This window comes from Podarcis muralis, chromosome 2 (genome assembly GCF_964188315.1).
Source record: "Podarcis muralis chromosome 2, rPodMur119.hap1.1, whole genome shotgun sequence".
Classification (NCBI taxonomy): Eukaryota; Metazoa; Chordata; class Lepidosauria; order Squamata; family Lacertidae; genus Podarcis; species Podarcis muralis.
The window spans coordinates 23,949,707-23,972,021 of NC_135656.1; the positions used below are offsets into that span (position 1 = coordinate 23,949,707).

General features: G+C 45.1%; 1 protein-coding gene across 1 annotated transcript in view; it reads left to right on the forward strand.

The window, feature by feature from the left end:
- The first annotated feature begins 9,277 nt into the window (after positions 1-9,277).
- Positions 9,278-22,315, forward strand: part of AXIN2 (axin 2) — a 79,125-nt gene continuing 66,087 nt past the window's right edge. Inside the window, exons 1-2 of the mRNA XM_028713211.2 lie at positions 9,278-9,405; positions 13,118-13,205. The gene's annotated coding sequence lies outside the window, so the exon portion shown is untranslated. The remainder of the gene's footprint in view (positions 9,406-13,117; positions 13,206-22,315) is intronic.

The following is a 22,315-nucleotide window of genomic DNA, read 5'->3' on the forward strand; positions in this document are numbered from 1 at the left end:
TGCTCATTTGCAATAGAAACCTCCTCACACAAATGGCACCGGGGACGGGTCCTCTTCTCCCTGCATGGGCAAAGTGGCTGAATTCAACAGCTATGTGTCTGGTCCTCTTTTTATTCTCGCCTACCATGTTTCCCATGCCACGGAATTTCTCCATGTTTTCCCTCATGATCGTCGAAGGAGGAGCAATTCCAGAAATGTTGCTTGTCCAGGAATTGTGCTTTGGCTGGTCATTTATTTGTTATCATTTTCTAAAACTCCCACTGGAGCTACATGGCAGAGACAATTGAATCATCCTGGTGAATTAAAGCAGACAGAATTTTAATCATTTTTTTAAAAAAAATGTATAAAGGAAATTGATTTTATTCCTAGGAGGGGGTTCTGTGTGGTCTCGTACTACTTGCTTCTCTGGCTGAAACCCCAGACCTAGGATGAACTAATTAATTGAGTTTACTCCACACAATGCCTGGCAAAGGCCCTCTGTAGAAGCTTTTAGGGAAATGAGTAGAAATGCTGCCGAAACAGTTGTTTACAATGTCGTGAGGTAGCTTGGAATGATGGAGAGGCTGTGCATGCTGTTGCTTTCAAGCGGCACAATCTATAAATCACTGGCAGGCACAATACGCCAAAGGCCAGGTTGACTGCCTTGAAGTCAGCTGTGGCGATCTGGTGCTGTGGATTGGCTGCAGTGGGCAAGGAGCTCACAGTTTTGTTTGCCGCAGTTTCTGCTCTTCCACAATGGATAGCTCTCCCCCTTTATTTGCGACAGGGGTGGGGAACCTTTTCCCACCCAACAGTTGCATTCCTCCACGGGTCACACGCCAGTGGAAGGTAGGGCAAGAAGCAAAACTGGATGAATAGCCATGAATGCTATTTCTACACACAGCTATTTCTGTTGTTGATGTTTAGTTGTTTAGTCGTGTCCGACTCTTTGTGACCCCATGGACCAGAGCACGCCAGGCACTCCTGTCTTTCACTGCCTCCTGCAGTTTGTTCAAACTCATGCTCGTCCTCTGTCGTCCCCTTCTCCTTGTGCCCTCAGTCTTTCCCAACATCAGGGTCTTTTCCAGGGAGTCTTCTCTTCGCATGAGGTGGCCCAAGTATTGGAGCCTCAGCTTCAGGATCTGTCCTTCCAGTGAGCACTCAGGGCTGATTTCCTTCAGAATGGATAGGTTTGATCTTCTTGCAGTCCATGGGACTCTCAAGAGTCTCCTCCAGCACCATAATTCAAAAGCATCAATTCTTCGGCGATCAGCCTTCTTTATGGTCCAGCTCACACTTCCATACATCACTACTGGGAAAACCATAGCTTTAACTATACAGACCTTTGTTGGCAAGGTGATGTCTCTGCTTTTTAAGGCACACATGCAAACACACAGGGTTGTTGGCATCCATCTGTCTCGAGAGACAATGGAGTGCGCCTCTGGAGGTGAGGTCAAACTGCTGCATTAGCAGCACCAAAGTGAGCGCTCCGGGGCACAAACCAGGGCAGTGAATATGGAGGTCCTGGGCTGCCCAGACAACAGGACCCGCCCCCCCATCCTTCTCGGCGTCACTGACGCGGTCCAAAGGAAAGCAGCAAAATATGTTTGGCACCAACATGGCTGCAGGAGTTGCTGGAAAGAGGTGTACAAGGCACCATCCAACTGCCTAGGGTCTCCACTCTGGATTTCTGTAAGGGTTTACTCTTTAGCCTTTTATTCTCCAGAAGATATCCCACAAGCCAGAGGAGATTTAGGGTCAGAGTTTTCCTAGATGGGCTGCCTTCCCAGGTTGATGAACACCATCTGCCCCTCACTACAGCATGTGCAGAAACCGCCTTCTTGACCTTTCGGCCCACTTGAGCCCCAATTGAATCTTGTCTACTCAATCCACAGAAGGGAGCAGGTTAGAGCTGAGTACAGTGGGGACCAAAGGTGGACAAAGTACCCAAGAAGGTGTCCCCCACCAGAGGTACTACCCCTCCACTAACACTACACACACCCATCCAGGGAAGCACATTCCAGCTGGTGCTTTAACGTAGAATTGGTTCACATTTGCAAGATGTGTTCGACTCTTGCTGTCGAGCCGTAAGAGCTGCTCGACAGTGGAACGGTCTCCCACAAGAGATGGTGGACTTCTTCTTCCTTGGAGGTTTTTGGCCATCCACCAGGGATGCTTTAGCTGAGATTCCTGCATTTCAGGGGGTTGGATTTACGATTACCCTTGGGGTCCCTTCCAACTCTACAATTCTATGATTCTAAGTGTTCAGTAATCGGGTGACGAGGGGGTGAAATTGCAACAGCTAGTGCAGCATAGTGGCTAAGTGAGTAAGTGATGAATCGGGGAGCCTCAGGTAACCTCTGCCACGAACTCTTAGGCAAGCCATACTCTGCCATGTTTTAGGGTTGCCATATTTCAAGAGGTAAAAATCCACACACAAAAAGTGGTTGTGCTTTTCGAGGGCAATCACCTGATAGCCTCTCCACTGCCAAGCCCAAGCTGCCCATGCCAGAGCCTGGGTCATCCATGCCAGAGCCACCCATGCACATTTTTTTAAAAAAACCAAAATCCAGGACATTTGCTTTAAAATGTAAAATTCCCCCTGGATGGGCATGTAGGGCCCACAAAAGAGGACATGTCCGGGAATTCCCAGACGTATGGCAACCCTATTTTACACATACAAACACACACCGCCTGCAATATAAGAGACAACAGTGCTGCCTTAAGGAGCAGGGTAGTTGTAAAGATTATAATAATAACTAGAAAATGGCATGCACCCTGCCATACATGTATCAGGCAGGTGGAATCTAGGTAGCCTGCTGGGGGGTGGCACAAATCAGTAGGGGGCGAGGCCTAGAGCAAAATTGGGTGGAGCAGCAAATGTGACTTTTCCCTTTGTACAGAAGACGAGTTTTCTACACACACTCGCACTACACACACTTCTACACATCAGGCAAATTGGAAGCAACATCAAAGTTCAAGGACACATTGCATCCAGGGGGAAAAATAGTTAAGGAGGGTACAAAGCAGAGCTGTTGAGGTGTGTGGCCTAGGGAGAGGATGTGTAGCTTGGGAAGAGTCCCAAGGGCCAGAAGGAAAGGCCTTGAGGGCCACATTCTGCCCCTAAGCCTGAGGTTCTCCACCCCAGCGGTATGTCTTAGGTGGTTCTGGTTTTTGCCCAGTCTGAATTGAAGAATGGGGAACTGTACAATAAACGAAGGCATTTTGTACATTGTATTAAAACATAGTTAAAATATACTACGATTTAACTTAAACATGCACGCTGCTAAAATATGTGTAAAAAAAGGGTAAAGGACCCCTGGACGGTTATGTCCAGTCAAATTTGACTATGGGGTGTGGTGCTCATCTACGAGGGAGCCAGCGTTTGTCCACAGACAGCTTTCCCGGGTTATGTGGCCAGCATGACTAAACCCTTTCTAGCTGAAATAGCATGCACTTAGCTCCTCCTCTGCTGCTGCTGCTGCTGCTGCCGCCGCCACCTGAAAACAAACCATGATCTGGCTTAGTATTGTGCTCAAACCCAAGCTTGTGGTTTGTTGGTCACCAGGCAACACACAGCCAGGGTTTGTTCTTGGCTTACTGCTCATAGTTTTTTTTTGGGGGGGGGGGAGGGGACAAAGCATGAACCTGGATTTGGATGTAACGCTAAGCGGACCATGGTGAGGAGCAGGGGAGAAGTCACGCACACTGTGTGTTTATCTTAAACCATAGTTTATATTAATGATTGCTGAATGTGATGTGTGAACCAGACCTCTGTGTGTGTGTGTGTGTGTGCAGTTGTCAAACGAAAGAGCAATAAAGATGTGGAGAGCCCCATCTATAGCCTTATTTTTGTAGAGACTTATTTTCTGTTTGGAACAAAACTGCCATGCCAGGACTAAAATGTTTGTGGGGGGGGGGGGGCAGATGAACCATTTATCACTCATTTTGGGATCACCTGTGGTAAAAATGCTCCTCAACTCTCCTTATTGGGAGAAATTAGCTAGTAGATTTTTTATTTTGTTTATTAGATGTAAATACTGCCCTTCATCCTAAGATATCAGGGCGGCTCACAGAATAAAATACAGGACAAAAACAACAACAAAACAGCAAAACTACAACCCCCCCCCCTTCCCACAGACACATTTAAAATAAGATTTATTTTTAATGAATCCGGGGACACTTTTCAACTTCAATGGATTTTGTATGGGGACTGATTTGTAAATCTGGGGACTGTCCCTGGGAAACGGGGACGTCTGGTAACCTTAATTTAAAAGGCTGTAGAATATTAATCAGCCCAAAGCCTGGTTGAAGAGGAAATATAGATGATGTGAAAGACCTCAGCCTGGAGGGCTGCTGCCAGTCAGAGTCAACAGTAATGGGCTAGATGGACCGGATATATAGAAGGCAGTTTTCCCATGGACTCTACACAATTGTGCATTGCCTTTAAGGAATTAGTTTCATGATACTTCTACTGTTGCTTTTTAAATTATTATTATTATTGTAAGCCTTTTTGAGAGCCCCTGTGGCCACAAAGCAACCATTACATTTAAATATAAATAAACAAACTTGCCCAAGCTTAAGTGTGACCTCAAACATGCAAGCCCTCTCCTCTTTGCGCTGCCTGGATCCTATCCAAGGGGCCCTTTCATTCCTCCCTCTAATTTAGTTTACTAGCAAAACGCTGCAGAGAGATTACTTTTTTTAAAAAAAAGAAAATATCCCTTCCATGCCTGCAGAGCTTAGAAGGAGCTGCCCCAGTGACCCGGTTCTTCCAAATCTCACCATTTGTCTTCCCTCCAAAGGGGGACCTGGAATTCCTGGCTACCTTGGAGCCTGTGGTCATGAGGACACTGCAGACAGGATTACAGAGGGGGCTTTTCTTTCTCTAGGCCTGGGCTGGGGGGTTTGTCTGCATTTCTCTTCTGACATCTCATCTCCAAGGAAGCTCTCTCTCTCTCTCTCCCCCTCACCGCCCACACCCCCACCAGCGTGCCCAGTCTTCACTTTCTAAGAAGGATGCTACCCACTGAGCTATTCAAAGCAGTTAAATGAGAAAAGGGGGTTAATAAAGCACATGTTGCGGGTGGGGTGGGGGGGGGCGTAGAGAAAAGAAAAGATTAGAAGGGCTGATGTTTTGGCTATGGGGCCTTCTTTTGACCATGAAGTGGGGGGGGGGGGGGAGAGAACAAGATTATTGTTCGCACGCACACACGCATACACACTCCTTTCCCACTACCCAAAGGACTTCATAGCCAGAATCCCACCACTAATCCAATTGTCCCTCACTAACAAGTTTTATCAACATAGTTCTGCAATTCTATGATCCCTCTCCTCCACCTCACCCTGCCAGCCATCTCTGCATTCTGACACCTCTTCTATGATGATGATGATGATTCTCTTCTCCTCTCTCCAGAGTACATTTTCAGTTTCAGATAACAAGGTACCTATTCGTTACAGCCCCCTCGCAACCTGTGCTTCGCTGAGGGCTGTGATCCTAAACCACCTTTACATGTGCAAAGACACATAACATGGAGAATCTCTTCCCTCGAGGAAGACCTGAGGTGGTGGAAGGTAGACCTTTGAGGATCAACAACACCCTGGGATTGGGGTGTGTGTGTCCTAATCCTCCCCCCTTCTTTCCAGACAAAGACATTCCATTCACTTTCCAGCATTAAACGGCTCAGACTTTCCGCATCCACAAGGCTTCCACGAAAACGGGGAGACGGGCGATTCGAAGTAATGGAGAAGTCTAGTGAAACATCAGTTGACACCATCTCACACTCTATTTCTAATCTTCAGGGATGAGGGCTCACAGTTAACAGAGCCAAATCAGCAATGCCCACCCACAAGGAAGGAGGTCTTGACAAACCTGGGGTAGTTTGCAGAAGTAAAGGGGAATTAGAGGAGGAAGGACCCGAAAATGTCCCCATGATGGCTAAGCATGCTCAGTGTCCGTTAATGCCAACTTGACTGTTGGAGAGGGAGGTTAAAAACTGGGGCGGAGGAGATGGAACGGAGTAACGCAATATAAATATAAATATAAATGGGGTAGACAGATCCCTCTCATTGTCAGGATAGGGCGCTTCCTAATTCACACTAAGAAGCTGTTTTTAAATATCCCCAGGAAAAGATGTCAATAACTGCCCATAGAAATCGGGGAAGGGGGGCCTTAATATTGCTGGGCTTGGACACCAGTGCATCCACACACACACCCAACAGAGAGTTCCTTCTCTTCTAAGTTCTTATTTAGTGTGGTTATTACAAAACAACCCTGCCAATGGAATTCCAAAGTGAATTATCCCCAAGTACAGCAAGACCTACTACAGCCCTGCAGTGTAGGCAAGGCTTTATGTGTTTTCTGTGCTGTTCAGAGGTATTAGGACTCTGTTTCAGGTTGGATGTTAGGCAGAAATACAGAGGGTGTTATCCATTGCTTCTATCCCCACACTGCAAGTTGAACTGAGGCAGCAGGATACAACATCCCTGCAGTGCGGTTCACTGTAATATACCCTACTGCAAGTGGGAAGGCTGTGTTGAGTCACTTACAATATCCCTGCAATGCAGTCCACTATTAGCATTGCAGACTTATTTAAATTGCCCCCCCGATCTCCTCTCAGCTAAATCAAGTACTTAATTGACTTGCATACAGGTTTTTTTTAAAGCTATCTCTAAAAATTGCACATGAAGTAAAAAACAGAACCACATTAGAGCAGGGGAAAGTCACATCCAGTTTAGGCTTCATCTGCAGCTAACTTTTTTTTAGATTGTATCAGGGCCAGATTTAGGTTTGATGAGGCCCTAAGCTACTGAAGGTAATGGGGCCCTTTATATGTCCAGCTGTCCTTTGTCAACAACAAATTGTCACTGCTTTTTGTGTTGAATATATGCCAGTGATATTTTAGGGAGCAGGCTAGCCCTTTACTTACATCGTTGGAGCCTACACAACACAACACAACACAAACCACTGTTGCTGTATGTAGGTTTTATTTTATTTTATTTTATCTTATATTTTGGAAATGTACATCCAGGTTTTTTTCCCTTTAATTTTTTTTGGGGCCCCCAAGAGAATGGAGCCCTAAGCTATTGCTTGTTTAGCTTATATGTAAATCCGGCACTGGATTGTATCCATCAGTTTTAGTGGAACTGATAAAATACAAAATGTTGCTTCCAAGGATGGCCAAACTTGACCCTCCAGCTGTTTTGGGACTACAACTCCCATCATCCCTAGCTAACAGGACCAGTGGTCAGGAATGATGGGAATTGTAGTCCCCAAACAGCTGGAGGGCCAAGTTTGCCCATGCCTGTCTGATAAAGTTTAAAAACTAAGTAAAAAATGCTACACGCTGTGATGATTGTGTGATGCTGGAATCCCTCCCAAAACTAAGAGTCTTGTGCCACCTTAAAAACTAACAAATTTCTTATGACATCAGTTTACATGGATCACAGTTCGCTTCATCAGATGCCAATGAGTTAGGTATGTATGTAAGGGAGGGACACCAGGGGGAATAAAATGCAAAAAAGGATAGGCAGTGACAATTAGAGAGACAATTATGTGACCAATTAACAAGGCAGCACTGGTGAAAACTGCAAACGCCCTACAACGTCTACCCGGAACACACCACAAAATTCATTGTACATACAGCCCAAGATGCAACCACATCTGTTCAGACTAATTGGGCAAGAGGCCAGCAACTTAAGGATTCACAGCAAACATTGGTAATCGACGCATTTAGTATGATGAAAATCAGCTCATCTCGATTCAAGCAACAGATAACAGAACCGAATTGCCTAATAAATTGCAATTCAGGGTTTCACAATGGAGTTTCTCTTTGATGTCCCTTTGTTTGAAAGAAGTGCAACTCAAGGTCAGTTGCAGAGCGTTCTGGTAGCCTGAAATAAGTTTCTGGACTTTGCCATAGTTGATATCAGATTTGTGCCGATTTATTCATCTTGCATCGATTGATCTGCTTGCCATGTGTAAAATGCTGGCAGCCGATGACACACAGCACTTTGGAAGACGAGCAGTGAATTAACTGTGACGGTATGTCTGGCATTGCTAGGTTCTGCAGTAGTGTTGCTACTGGTTGGATATGGGGACAAATCTGGCCTCTTGATTTGTGTCTGTGCCTTTTGCTGCTGATTTAGGTCAGAGGAACAGTCTGTAAGCAAGTACAGTGGTACCTCGGGTTAAGTACTTAATTCGTTCTGGAGGTCCGTTCTTAACCTGAAACTGTTCTTAACCTGAAGCACCACTTTAGCTAATGGGGCCTCCCGCTGCCACTGCGCCACCAGAGCACGTTTTCTGTTCTCATCCTGAAGCAAAGTTCTTAACCTGAAGCACTATTTCTGGGTTAGTGGAGTCTATAACCTGAAGCGTATGATGTAACCCGAGGTACCACTGTACCAGCCTGCCACCCCAAGGCCTACGAAAGGGCACTGTCATTATCCAGGACTGTCTATAGATAAATGACGCCTCTTTCGCCCTTGCAGCTTGGAGCAGCCCAAATGGGCCCACCTCTCTGGCTTTCTCAATTCCCTCTTTAAAACGAAAAATGCCCATATTGGGAATGACGGTTCTCAGAGTCTCCTGAAGGACAGCATTGGATGTCAGGGTAGCATCTCCTCCTGGAAAAATGTGGGCATTTGCTTCTCCTGGATTGTCCTGCCAGGGCCAGCTCAACCAAGAGGCAAGCTGAGGCAAACGCCTCAGGCAGCAGGATTCACGGGGGAGACCATCCCTAATGTTGATCTTTCTTTTCTGCCTTGTTACTGATATAGACCTTACCTCACCCCTTCTTCTCTGGTGGGGAGGGGGATGCCATTTTGGGGTCCTCCTCAGGTGCCAAAAAGGGCCCTATTGTGAAATGGTGGCCTGGGGAGAGGGGTGTGTTGTGAGGAGAATTTTGAGGGCCAAGTAGAGGGGTTTTGAGAACCCATTTGGCCCCCGGGTCTGAGGTTCCTCGCCACTGTCTTATAGGCCTAATGTATGATATTTTTCCTCACTCACTCTCTTGGCACTTTCTTTTAAATACAAAAAAGAACAGGGGAGGGGAAATGTCAGGCCTCACACCGAAAAGGTGTGCCATGAGGGACTGCTGCTAAGGCCGAATAAGAGTAGGCCGCTGGTGTGTAATGGGGAAAACCTTGCCTCAGAGAAAACACATTAATCTCCATTTACCTGTAATTCCCAGCAGCTGTCCTTCTCAGCCAGCCACTGCCTTTTGAAATGGGAGCAATTTGGCGCTGACCTTCAGGGAAGTGTTAGCTGTGCACCATGTTGAAAGACGAGGAAGGGAAGTAGAATTAGGAAACTGGGTTGTTTGGGAGGCCTCAGCCCTCAAATAAGTTTTTTTTATCCCCCAGATTCTTCCAGTAAAGGACCAACAGAGATTCTGCCGTTTTGTTTACCTTGGGACATGCCAGGTAATCTCCTCAAAGTCACTCATAATCTTGAGCAATATTCAGCTGCTAGAGGGCTAGACCTTGAGATAGAAACCCCTTTTAAAGAAAGGAAGGTGTTAGAATAATGGTTGGGAAGCTGAATGCTGTGTTTGTTCACGGGGTAGGCAAGTGAGGGGGGAAGTTGTAAATGAAATTCACCCCTGAAAATGTGCGTGTGTGTGTGTGAGAGAGAGAGAGATCAAAGTTTTGCAGCTGATCTCATAAGGCTCAGCTTCCTGGGGAAAAGGGGATTGCTAATACTATGGCAGCTTTGTGACATGGGAGGTTTTGCTCTTGTGGTTGGAAATATTGTCAGGGTAGAGAAGGGGAGGACACACGAGATGTTGTCCCACCAAGACAAAGAGAATAACGGGGAATCAAAAGTGAGAGCAGGGATTGGGGGGTGTATGTCTGCGCACATGCGTGAGCACATGAACAGGGTATATTGGCTGTGACCTGGCGAGAGGCGGCCTTTCGATTGCTACCTCTGAATGCAGCAGTTCCCATCAGTGAAACTCAAACAAGCAAAACCCACAAACGTCTTCACATCTAGGTTGGAAATGCTTGTGGAAAACACAGTTTAGAAGCTTCCTGGGTATTGAGCATTTTGTTTCTGCATTTGGCTTTTCAGAAATGTAGGGCCATATTTACGGCAAGGGAATGTGTGCAAGGAGATTTTCCTGCCTTCCCCTGCCCATCCTATTGGGTGTACTCAATCCACTCATCATATTGCTACAAGCCTTATGATCCTCTTCTGAACTAATGGGATCATAGGAAGGCAGAGCAGCTTATACAGGGAAAACCCACAACCTCCCAGGCTTTCCTCCCAAGTACACACTAGGACCTCAAGACGTTCCTATGTAAGCATGCCCTTTGATTAATTTCCTATATAGCAAATAATATTGCTTTCTAGTGAATTCTCCTAGGACATGACATGTGATGTGGTTTGTGTGTGGGTATAGTGATGGGTAGCCTGGAAGACATGGGGGTTGATTTTGTTTGCATAGGCTACTCAGCTCAGAACAGATTACTCCTAGTGCTTTATCATGCTGACCTTGCAATTGATCATTAACACATTAGGGCACTTCCATTTGTGAGCAACCCTCAAGGCCATTTATGTTAATGTCCAAATGTCTGATTGTTGCTGCTGTGATAGATAAAGAAACAGAGGCATTTGTAATGCAAATGAACATTCTGACGAAAACAGATACTACCTTCAGATTACAAACCTGGCTGAAGCAAGGAGCCTTAAACCAAATTTTAAAAAATTACGAAATAAAAAATTAAAAAAGCTCTCCCTCTACCTACTCCTATGAGCATAGTGATAACCTTCCTAATTATAGAATCCTAGACCTGGAAGAGGGTCTTGTGGACCTCCCAGTTCAGCCCTTGCTTGATGCAGGAAATCCAGAGGGAGAGTTTCAAGACAGTTTGAAACCACCCCACCCAGGCAGCACTCGCCACTCCCAGCAATTTATCACCTTACAGACCCAGGGATTTTGCTGGCATCACTGCTCATCCTGATTTAAGCAAACATCCCTAAAAGACAGTCCCATGGAAGGATTCCTTTCAGGCTGTGCAGATATCTGGCCATGGTGCATTTTTTAAAAATAAATATTTCTGTTTGTTCTTTTGCTCTGGATTATGCAGGTCACTTTGTACTGGGCAGATACATAGAAAATCCTACCACGGGCTAAGGAAGGGGACACGGTGACCTCCTAAAAATCCATTGCAGACATGCCGTTTTCTGATAAGCAAGCACAGGGGGGCAGCTCTCCACACACAGCAGAAAGAGTCAAAAGACTGGGCTCCTGGAACACTTCAGACCGCAAGCAGGGCAACAGCATTTTTGAATGCTCCCCACTCCCCCAGAGGTTTAAAGACAAAACAAACTCCTTTCGAGGCAAAAACAAGAATAGCAGGGAGAAATTCTAGACAACCCTGTCTCTGTAGTCCTTGGGAAAGCAAAAAGCAAAACACACTCGGGGGGGTTTAATACTCCATTTTATTTTATTTATTTATTGGCTTATTGCTGGACAATAAACAAAGTATCTAGGCAGCGAACACATCCATGAAGCGGCACAGAAACAGCTAGTCAACATCTGGACAATGATAACGCAATTACCGATGGCCGAGCGATACACCAGAAAAGACTTGTGCAAACAGGAGCGTTATGAAGCAGGCAACCAAAGCAAAGCATGGATGGTGGTTGCTTAATAATAATAGGCAAAGATTGCCACAGTCCAGGTGCAAGAGCACTAAATGCTTTGTAGAAGCAAGGCAGGCGCCAGGTAGCATCCTTAATAGAGCCCCTCTGGCTGAACATAAAAATTGGACAGGTAGATATGGGGCAAGATGGTTCTTCACGTCAACTGTTCTCAAGGCTTTAATATACTGACAGTAAGACCGTGAATTTGGGACCATATAAGCAGCCAGTGAAGTTCTTTCAGCAGAGGTTTTTTATGCTGTTGGTGGGAAGCCCCCACTGGCAACTGGGTTGCTGTGTAAGGGAAGCTCCATGTTGCACTGATTTTGAGGTTCCCAATGTGCAGCGCCTAAACGATCCTAATCCTTTCAAAAGTTTATTGGAAGAGTTCCCAGCTTCCAAGACCACAGGGGCCTCTAGTGTTAGAGATGGGTCCACCCCAGATGGCAAACTTGCTCCCTCAGAGGGCGGTGTGTGTGTGTGTGTGTGTGTGACTCCATCCAGAACTGCCTGTCTCCCAGATCCGCTCGCCTCCCGATAGCACCTTCATCTTGTTGCGATTCAGAGGGCAGTTTAATTGGTCCCTGTCCAGCCCAACGCTTACATCCAGGCACCGGTTCCAGGTCTTGCACATCCTTCCCTGATTCAGATGAAATAGAGGAGGAGAACTCGGTGTCATCAGCATTCTGATAGCATCCCGCCCCGAAATGTATAACAATCATTCCCATTGGCTTCATTTCATATGGATTTTTTTAAAAAGCATTGGTGAGAAAATGGTGTTGTGTGTGGTACACCATAGCATAGGAAGCTTCAGGTTGGAAAAATTGTATTTGAGGCCAGGTTGTTGATAAGTAAACAATTTATTAATTGAAATAACAAGAATGAGCTGTTACTAAAAACAGGCCTCAGCGCAGAACCTATGTCTCTGCTTCTAGCCATGTGACTTAGTTGCATACCCTCCAATATTTCTCCAATTAAGATAGGGATGTCCTATATAATAATAATAATAATAATAATAATAATAATAATAATAATAGATTATTATTATTATTATTATTATTATTATTATTATTATTATTATTATTATATTTGTATCTGACCCATCTGAGTGGGTTGCCAAGGCCACTCTGGGTGGTTTCCAACATATATAAAAAGGTAATATGACATCAAACATTAAAAACTTCCCAATACAGGGCTGCCTTAAGATGTCTGCTAAAGGAGTTATTTATCTCCTTGGCTTGGGGGTCACATAACTCCATACCCTCCAATACTTCTCCAATGAAAATAGGGACGTCCTAAGGAAAAGTGGGACATTCTGGGATGAAATCAGAAACTGGGGTGGTTTCTGTAAATCCGGAGCAAGGAAGGCAAAACAACCTCTCTCGCTTTACTTCCTGCAGGGCTAGGAGTGGCATGCCAGGTGTTTTGTTCAACACAGAACTGAGGGAAGGTAAATTAATGGGCGCCTCTTTATTTTTGTGCTGCCAGGGATGGATACAGCTGAGCCGAGTCATGCGTGCTGTCAGAACTGGCCCTTTGCTGCTTCCAGGATCTTCGGTGCAAGGCTTTTTAACAGGTACACCCCAGGGGCTGTATTGGACCGTGTGGCTGTATGGGGAGGGAACTACAGCCGTTTTCCCTAAGTCATCTCAATCTCAGGAATACATTGCTCATTCCAACATCAGGTGTGCGTGCTCAAGATTACTTGTTCATTGCGATTAGAAGCTTCCACCATGGAAAACGCTGTCAAGAAGTCTATGTGGTAAGTGGGTTTCTCACCCGTTCAGTGCTTGCCTATGGATGAAATGGAAATTCCGTGCTGTGCTACTGACTTTTTGAAACAATATATTGCTTATTGCATGTTGCTGCCCTTGTTCTGCCCCTTCTCCAGATTGTTCAGAGCAGTGTACGTACACAGTTCCCTCCGAATCTCCCCTCCTCTATATCCTCACAACCAGGGGTGCCCAAGTTGAATAAAATATTGCGAGGGGGGCAGGTAAGCTCCGCCCCACATAATTGATCACATGATGCCACACACAATTTGAATAGCAGTGCCCATGAACTTTGGGGAGGGGCCTCAAATATTTTATTGAGGGTGTGAAGGGACCTTGGCTCCTAGGAGTTGGCTCCTGTGCTCACAGAGATTGAGCAGGGCCACGACATCTGAATTAGTGCAGGAGCACCAAGGTTGCCCTAAGGGACGCGGGTGACGCTGTGCGTCAAACCACAGAGCCTAGGACTTGCTGATCAGAAGGTCAGCGGTTTGAATCCCCGTGATGGGGTGAGCTCCCGTTGCTCGGTCCCTGCTCCTGCCAACCTAGCAGTTCGAAAGCACATCAAAGTGCAAGTAGATAAATAGGTACCGCTCCGGCGGGAAGGTAAACGGTGTTTCCGTGCGCTGCTCTGGTTCACCAGAAGTGGCTTAGTCATGCTGGCCACATGACCCGGAAGCTGTATGCCGGCTCCCTCGGCCAGTAAAGCGAGATGAGCGTCGCAACCCCAGAGTCGGCCACGACTGGACCTAACGGTCAGGGGTCCCTTTACCTTTTACCAAGGTTGCCAGCACAGCTTGTGCTTTAAGCCTACCTTTCTTTTGCAAAGCCATCTGTTTCCCAGTAGAGCTGAAAGTACTGGGGTTTGTTGCTGAGCCCCCCCCCCCTTTTTTTTTTTTTGCTCAATGCAAGCGGAGAATCCATCTTGCTTTCCACCCGCCTTTTTTTTAAAAAAAACAGTGTTATGGACCATGTCAGACATCAAAGCCCTGATTAAGCCAATGCTTTAATTGTATCTTTCTGCTTCATTACTTCATCCCTCCCCCACACCTTTGATGAAGGACTGAAGGACTCTCCTCTTTGCTGGTCCTCCCCCAAATTATCACCCCTCTGGTTTAGTTTTTAGTGCTTTCTCCAGTGTGCAAGCCCCCCCCCCCCATTTTTGAAGAGATCATATCTGCCCAGAACAATGCACCCACTTCTCCTCTTCTTCCCCTCACCCCCAGCTCCAAAAGAAGCTCAGCCAGTGTGGCTAAAGGCACATTCACACCTATTTTCGTGTTGCCTTGGCTCTCCTATTCTTATGAAGCTCACATTGATTATTGCCTTTAAATTCCTCAGTCCGGTCATAGATAAAAGGATAACCACTTCAAAGGGAAGTGTTAAGAGTTTAACCCCCGAGCTAAAAAGAGTGGACAACAAGGTAATTGAGGGTAATAACTGATCACAGACCAGCTTTTCAAAGGCACATGTGAATCCCTACTTTCAGATGGCTTTAATTTTATTAACATTTGTAGCAGCTCCTTGGCTTCTTGATGCTCTCAGAGTCATTACAAACTTCAAAGCTGGAGAAGGTAACACTCTTAAATGGGGAACCTGACACCAGGATGGAGATAGATAGATAGATAGATAGATAGATAGACAGATAGATAGATATCAAATCCAAGTCCACAGCCTGTATCCTAAAATAATCCCAGAAGAGGTTTTTTTTCTTTCTTTCTTGTCATTTGTATAGATTTCTGGCCACTTCCTCCCAGCACTGCTGTATTTCTGCCTGTGGTGCAGTTGTTAAACTCAGAAGAGCCTTAGAAGGGAAAGTGGCAACTCTGACCAGAAGAGGTTAAAAACAAAACCCTGCTTGGGCAGAGTTTTATTTTATTTATCAAGTTTAATACATGTCTATATGGTCCTTCAATTTAAAATTCTGAGGGACTTTGCAATAACTAATTAAAGCGTGATAAGGCAGTGCTGCAAACAATAAAAAGTTCTGTTGTTTTTTAAGGGGGTGATATAAGAGGTTTTAAAGCCTGTTCGAAAACTTTGAACAAATCATTTGCCTAAAGCCTTAAGGAACTAAAAAACATGAGCCTAGGTGCCAGGGGGAAGGGTTCCACAAGCAAAGTGCCCTCTCTCCCATAACCTGACTGCAGGTGGAACCCTTAAAACGCACAGGAATTGACCCACATACGTGGCTGCATTAAGATATCCTGAGGTTTTTATGTCTAAAGCCTTTTTCAGATGACACCCCCCGGAAAGAAAGAAAAAACCCATCTCTGCCCAATGCTTCTATGCCCATTCTCCATGTCCTCCCAGCAAACATGCATTCAGAAATAGTGTGAAACACACATATCTGTATGTGTGCAAACCCACTTTCACTCTACCGTGAGTGAGGTCAGCGGATGTATGAGCAATGGGGGCATGACTGCTGTCCCACCATCCTGTATTCAGGCAACGCTTTTGAGTCATGAGGTTTATGAAACCACAGTGAGCAGTTGGAATGGGTTTGGTGAGACCCAAGTTGCGCAGGCTTGACTCAAGACATCAGCCAATGCCAGCCAAAACAAAACGCCACTCATCGGCCATGTATATTTGCGTCCTCGTTTTGTGATACTAGCTTTGCTCGTTGTTATTGGCAGCTGCTTTATTTTGGTTTTGGGGGGGTGTTTTTTTGCAGATTGTTTCAATCATTGCTACAGCTTTTGAAATTGTTGTAAACCCACACTCCAATCAAAAAAGTGATGAAGGTGGGATATAAATCTAAGTGAGAAATAATAGAGAATAATAGAGAAACTCTCAATGGTTACACCATGCAAAAATCATATAGAATTGTTCCCTTCTAACTTCGCAATATTTTCTTTACATTTTTTTTAAAATGGTAAATGTTTTTTATTTCATTTTGTAATGCGTCTAAAACAGAGGGAACGACAGATGGAAAGCGAATGGTGGGAAGCAAAACTGTAAAATGGGCTTGCAGAATGAGTGTGTTTGCACAGGGGTTTGAATCACAGAGCCCCCAAGTAAAGGAAATCAGGGTTGTCTGACTGCCCAGTCTAGTTCCAGATTTGCCAGGTTGTCTTGAAAACGATGGTTCCCCTGTTTACGTAATAAAGGAGTGTCAGATCTTAAAAAGAGAATAGAAAGAACCATAGAATTGTAGAGTTGGAAGGGATTCTGCGGGTCATTTAGTCCAAACCCCCTGCAATTTAGGAATCTCAACCAAAGCATCTATGACAGATGTCCATCCAATGTCTGCTTAAAAACCTCCAAGGAAGGAAAGGCTACAACCTCCCATGGCAGGCTGTTCAACTGTCAAACAGCAGCCAAACAGTTCGTACTGTCAGAACAAGCCTTCTGGATTTATTTAGCTACCTTGGATTCCAAAAGCAGAAGGGTTGGAGATGCCAAGTACCTGAGAAGTCACACTACATAACTAATGGGCTGTGTTTCATTTAGTGGGTTACAGGTTGTGCAGTCCTGAGCAAACAGTTATCAGAGTTGGTGGGAACCCAAGGATAAGAGCGGTCTCGGTTCAATTTCCCCACTTCTGGATTCTTTTCCCAAGCGCCTGGCATCCATCTTGCCTTTATTATTACATACCAAAATATTTTTGCTCCTCACTTACATGTTTCTTTCCCGAAAAACCTCCCTCGATAACTATTTCAAAGGGGAGATTTAATAATTTATGCTGGCACTTTTGTTTCAACTTTTCCCCCGTTCAGCAAATGCATGGAAATTTCAAGAAACTGTGGATCAATGTATTCCCTAGCCACAGGCAAACCAAAAAAGAAAAGAAAAGAAGGGAATATGTTAATGTTAAGAGCTGTTGTTATTATTTTTGTGCTGCATTGGTTTCCATTTCTAGGCCCAAACCATGGTGCTGGTTCTAACCTTTACAAATCTGTCTTGGGACTCTTGACACCTTAAGCGTCACTTTTTCCTGCACAAACCTAGCTGGCTACTGAGATGCTTTTTGGAAGTCCTCTGGTTGCCTGCCTTTTAAAGCGCAGGAAAGGGGAATGCCCAGATATTGTTACACTACAACTCCCATCATGCTTGACCATTGGCCTTGCTGGCAGGAGCTGAGGGCAGCTGACCTCCCTATATCAAGTACAGTGGTACCTCGGGTTACATACACTTCAGGTTACATACGCTTCAGGTTTCAGACTCCGCTAACCCAGAAATAGTACCTTGGGTTAAGAACTTACGTAGCTTCAGGATGAGAACAGAAATCGTGCTCTGGTGGCGCGGCAGCAGCAGGAGGCCCCATTAGCTAAAGTGGTACCTCAGGTTAAGAACAGTTTCAGGTTAAGAATGGACCTCTGGAACGAATTAAGTACTTAACCCGAGGTACCACTGTAAATAAATTAAAATACTTAACGGACCAATCGAGTCACAGATAGCTCAGTTCTGCTCCCCCTCAAAAGTCCTACCCCTCCCCATAAATCTTGGCTATGCCCATAGCTGAGGGATATTGGAATGTAACAAAATTTGGTGGATGACAAGTCCCCCATCCCTGTTTTAGAGCTAAGACTGGTATGAGTGACCCATGATGGGGCCTATTCAAACACGCACACACCCTTCATACCCTCCAACATTTCTCCGATTAAAACTAGGATGTCAGATACAACAACAACTTTATTATTTATAACCCCCCCCCCCCAACATTTGAGTGGTTGCCCCAGCCACTCTGGGTGGCTTCCAGTATATATAACAAATTAAAACATTAAGCATTTAAAAAACTTCCCTTTTACAGGGCTGCTTTCAGATGTCTTGTGAAGGTTGTGTAGTTCCTTATCACCTTGGCTCAGGGGGTCACATAATTCCATATCCTCTAACATTTCTCTGATGAAAATAGGGACATCCCAAGGAAAAGCAGGACATTCTGGGATTAAATCAGAAACCGGGATGGCTTCTGTAAATTTGGGGCTGTCCCTGGAAAATAGGGACACTTGGAGGGGCTGCACACTGGCCTACCAAATTTGAAATACCTTTAACTGGGCTCGGAAGAAGGTAACATAGAACAAAGGAAGGATTTCAATAGGCGAAGCCCTTTTCACCTTTGCATGACAAGCTGCGCTGGTCGAAACTCCTTCCGTACAACTCTTAAAGGGAAAGCAGGTCCACAATCCGTTTGTGCCTGGAAGGGAGGGTTGTGTGGGCACACTGCCTCTCAGCTGCTCTTTGAGTATTATTACAGACATTTTCCAAGAAGAGGCCAGAAAGGAAACAAAGGTTTTCCGTTCCTTTACTCCCAGGTCACGTTTGTAGGGTCTCAGTGTGCATTTACCCCTGTGAGATGGATACATGCTCTATCCCTCTTCTTTCACATCTGTCCTGGAACTGCATGGGAAGAAGGTGGGTGAGCTACTCAAATACACTCTGAATAATATTCAAAGTGGTCTCTCTTATGTTTATGAATCAGTGGCTAATTTCTCATGAATAAGGGACTCTGCAGTCTCACATCTTTTTGACTGAATCCAAGGTCCACAGGAGGTTCATTAACCTGTGATGCCGAAATTCAGGATCTCCCCCCCCCCAAAAAAAAAAAAACTGATGCCAAAGTTTAGTGATAATTTTGTGCTGCAAACGCCACATTTTGTGCCACCACCACCCCAAACTGAGTAAAACAAATTGGGGTCACAAGTTAATGCCAAAAATCCAAACTTGTCCGATTGACTCCAAACCAGTGCCAACGTTTTCTGCTAGTTTTGTGGCGTTTTGCACCATGGGCTAAGGCTGAGCACTCTTATTCACAATAGGGAGAGAGCCCCAACCCACAAAACCCACCTCCCATCCCTGAGGAGGACATAAAAAAAAATCCACGCTCAAGCATGTGGCTTGTTTGTTACTTGCAGAAAGTAACAGGGTCTGTCCAATCAGAATCTGAATAACAATAGCAACAACAATGGGTGGGTGAGAGTAATTGAGTGTTTGAGGCCATACAAAGCTGGGAAAAATGAGATTCAAAAGGGTGTATTACTAATGTGTTTATGCGTGTGTCCTCTGGCTTTACCAGGCAAGTTCCAGTAATATTAATGAGAGCTAGGCACGCAACTCCCTTGAATAGTGGAGGAAAAAAGAATACTCTATTGTCTTAATCCTGCATGAAAGCTTTCTCCTGCATATGTCATGAGAGAAGTGTTGGTGTCCTACAGTGGAGGAGACCAAAGGTCCCATTCTCATGTCACCGCTGCGCATACCACTGCTATTGTAGAAATTAGATGAGCTGACTGTGACATTATATGGTTTTCTCATTCAAACGCTTTTGTGTGAAAAATGGGGGCTCCGGGACAGGGGCAGGCAGGAAACGGCATAGCAAGTAGCTACACCTGGATCCATGGTACATAGAAAGACAGTTTTGAAATAGCAGTGCAACATAATGAACACATACTGCCCACCCCAAAATAAAGCCACCTCCTTTGGTCACAGGTACTGAAGACGTCGAAAAAGAAAAAAATAGTTACATTTGGTTCAAACCCCAGCTTGCAAGTTGAGGTCATCTCACAGCCAACCAGCCCTTTTGTATAGCTGACAATAGGCTCATTAAAAGCACACCCAAAATGTGAACGTAATTGCTTATTACTCCAGACATGGCTAAAGACATTAGCACAAATTCCGCAGATTTATAATGTCCCATTGTCTTTTCATTACCCATGCATGCAGATGACATGAGAGTCCAACAGACCACAGGCACATTCCAGGCTATAAAGTACACAGCATTGTTACAGACTGAAGAATAGGTTATTCAAAAAATAAATATTTGGGAATACACACACACACATGCCTGTGCAACTTTGTGTCTGCCTTGTGCTGTGGAAGATTTATGCTGCAATATACATATTTCTGATCTTGGGAAATGCAGGAAATTGACGTGGCAAAATGGCAAAATGAAGAGAGTTTCTGATACAAATGCAGCTTTCGGTGCAAGCTCAGAAATCAGGATGCATTCAGTTCAGCCAGTGCAACTTTTGCAGGCAGATCCCACTCCCCCCCCACACACACACACAACGTTTTGGACATCCTTCCCAGGGCCCTGTGGTGATGGTGAGCGGGGCTACGACAAAACTGGGTGGAGCAATGCATGCAACTCTTGCTTTGCTCTTGCACACCCCTTCTCTGTCTCTCTTCAGCTATATAGGTTTATTCAGGAGCAAATCTCACTCATTCCTAAGTTAGTTTTCATAGGACTGATTCCAGTTCCAGTCTATAAATATAATGGTATTTCTACGGGACCTGTGCGAGAGACCTAACATGACATTTGGGTAACAATAGAGGATTTTGCCACTCAAATGGGGATATCCTCAACAGCAGAGGATCTATATGCATATCTGTTTTTAGAACTATAGGTACACACACACATGCATACATAATTTGAAGCTGCCTCATACTGAAGTTAAGCTGCTGGCCTGTCTAGCACAGGATTCCAACTGGAAGAGTATCTCAGGCAGAGGTTATACCCAGAGGGGAGCAAGTGGCGCTATGGTCTAAACCATTTTCGGGCTTGCCGATCAGAAGGTTGGCAGTTCAAATCTGCGCAATGGGATGAGCTCCTGTTGCTCTGTCCCAGCCCCTGCCAACCTAGCAGTTCAAAAGCATACTAGCGTGAGTACTGGTAGATAAATAGGTACTGCTGTGGCGGGAAGGTAAACAGCATTTCCATGCGCTCTGGCACTTGTCACAGTGTCCCGTTGCTCCCAGAAATGGTTTAGTCATGCTGGCCACATGACCCAGAAAGTTGTCTGCGGACAAATACCGGCTCCCTTGGCCTGAAAAGCAAGATGAGCCCTGCACCCCATAGTTGTTTGAGTGGACTTAACAGTCCAGGGGTCCTTTGCCTATGCCCAGCCCCATGATCCTCTTAACTGAGGAATGGGGAACCTGTGGCCCTCCTGATATTGTTGGTCTCTGACAACTACACCTTTGAGCCCTACACTCCAGTGCTGCCTGGCATCACATCTCCTGAACTGGAGCTGTTTCCTCTGGATTCACTCCAGCCCTCTAAATACACCAGCAGTGGCAGCAGCTGTAAAAGAACAAGAACCAGAGTGAAGTGAACCACAGTTCTCACACCACCATAGTTTTGTATTGAATTGTATAATCTCATATACGGCATCTTGCAGATATTTTCGATCCAAGCGTGGTGGTGGGGGTTAGAAACCAATACTTCAAATTAAATTGTTCCATCTGAACAAGTGGAATTACGTTCATCCAAACATAAAGGCCAAAAGCTGGAATACCTGATTGATGTAGGGATCAATTTATTAATTATGGGTTTAAAAGGATGGCTATATTAACTGGATTTTGATAAGCCATTCCCTGTGAAAGTACTGTTCAGTACAGTTGGAATGGTTGGGGTAGAAAAATCAAACACACCTCTCCATCCAGACATTATGATTAGAAGATATATTCCCCACCACCACCACCCTCAAGCAATGCATTTTGTGTCCACTAACAAGTAAAATGGTAATAATAATTATCTTAGTTAAATATCCTCAAAGATATTTTTATCCTTAGATTCTTAAAATTGAGAATGTTAAAGAGAGTGAAGATTCTTTAGCTGTTGTTGTTGTTTATTCTGAAAGAGCGTCTCCACGCCCATCGTTCAGCCCGGACACTGAGGTCCAGCTCCAAGGGCCTTCTGGCTGTTCCCTCACTGCAAGAACTGAGGTTGCAGGGAACCAGACAGAGAGCCTTCTCGGTAATGGCAACCGCCCTGTGGAAAACCCTCCAATCAGATGTCAAGGAAATAAACAACTATCTGACTTTTAGAAGACATCTGAAAGCAGCCCTGTTTAGGGAAGTTTTTAATGTTTGATCTTTTATTGTGTTTTTAATATTCTGTTGGGAGCCGCCCCGAGTGGCTGGGGAAACCCAGCCAGATGGGTGGGGTATCAATAATAAATTATTATTAGTA